Source organism: Microtus ochrogaster, unplaced genomic scaffold (genome assembly GCF_000317375.1).
Source record: "Microtus ochrogaster isolate Prairie Vole_2 unplaced genomic scaffold, MicOch1.0 UNK13, whole genome shotgun sequence".
NCBI classification, from domain to species: domain Eukaryota; kingdom Metazoa; phylum Chordata; class Mammalia; order Rodentia; family Cricetidae; genus Microtus; species Microtus ochrogaster.
In genome coordinates this window covers 1,833,212-1,835,065 of record NW_004949111.1, presented here as the reverse complement: position 1 = coordinate 1,835,065, position 1,854 = coordinate 1,833,212, and positions in this window count along the sequence as shown.

Sequence of the window (1,854 nt, the reverse complement as noted above, 5' to 3'; positions counted from 1 at the left end):
TCAAGAAGCCTGGCAACTGGAGGCTCAAAGAAGCTAGCACCAGGTACAAAAAATTGGAATAACCCCATGTATCTTATGAGATAACCATGGCTCAAAACTAGAATTCAACAGCAACACTAATTTCAGAAAGCCCACAAACACATGGAAGTTAAACAATGCTTACCTGAAGCATCAATGCATCAAGGAAGAAATAAAGGGAGAAATTAAAGGCTTCCTAAAATTCAATGAAAATGACCACACAACATATACAAATTTATGGGACATAATGAAAGCAGTGTTAAGAGGAAAGTTCATAGCAATAAATGTCTACAAAAAGAAGCTGGAAAAACCCGACACTATTGAATTACCAGAACAGTTGAAAACTCTAGAACAAAACCAAGCAAACTCACCCAGGAGAACTAGAAAGCAGGAATTAATCAAATTGACAGCTGGAATTAACAAAATAGAAACAAAGAAAACAATACAAAGAATCAATGAGTCAAAGGGTTGGTTCTTTGAGAAAATCAACACAATTGACAAAACTTTATCCAAACTAACCAAAAGGCAGAGAGAGAATATCTAAATTAACAAAATCAGAAATGAAAAGGGAGGCATATCAACAGACACAAAGGAAATCCAGAGAATCATTAGGTTGTATTTCAAAAACCTGTACTCCACAAAATTAGAAAACTGAAAGGAAATGGAAAACTTTATGTATAAATATTACCTACCAAAGTTAACTCAAGACCAGATAAGTAAATTACATAGACCTATCAATGCTAAAATAAATAGAAATAGTCATCAAAAGTTTCCCAACCACTAAAAGCCCAGAATCAGATGGTTTCAGCTCAGAGTTATGCAAGACTTTCAAAGAAAAACTAATACCAATATTCTTCAAATTGTTACACATAATAGAAACAGAAGGAACACTACCAAATTCTTTTTATAAGGCTACAATTGCCCTGATATGCAAACCATATAAAGACATTACTAAGAAAGAGAATTACATACCAATCTCTCTCATGAACATTGATGCAAACATATTCTGTAAGATACTGGCAAATCAAAACCAAGAGCACATCAGAAAAATCATCAAACATGACCATGTCAAAGGTACAGGCATGGTTCAACATAGTAAAATCTGTCAATGTAATGCAGCATACCTTATAAACCAACTGAAAAAAAAACAGAACACATGATCATCTCATTAGATGCTGAAAAAGTCTTTGACAAAATATAACATCTCTTCATAATAAAGGTTGTGGAAAGCAGGGATAAAAAGAACTTAACTAAACATAATAAATGCAATATATAGCAAGCCAACAGCTAACATCAAACTAAATGGAGAGAAACTCAAAATAATCCCATTGAAATAAAAAAAAAAGATAATGATGTCCATTCGCTCCATATTTATTCAATACAGTTCTTGAAGTTCTAGCTAGAGCAATAAGACAATAATAGGAGATCAAGGGGATACAAATTGGAAAAGAAGTCAAATACTATTTGTGGATGATATGATAATTTACATAAGTGACCCAAAAATTCTACCAATGAACATCTATAACTCATAAACACTTTCAGTAATGTATCAGGATACAAGATTAGCTCAAAAACATCTGTAGCCCTCCTTTACACAGATGATAAAAGAGTTAAGAAAGAAATCAGAGAAACATCACCCTTCACCATAGCTACAAATAGCATAAAATAACTCAGGGTAACTCTAACCAAACTAGTGGAAGACCTGTATGATATGGGATTCTCCTTTGTATGCTGTGATTACCATGAATGAATAAAGAAACTGCTTTGGACCTATCACAGGGCAGAACTTAGCTAGGCAGGGAAAACTAAGCTGAATGCTAGGACGTAAGAAGGCAG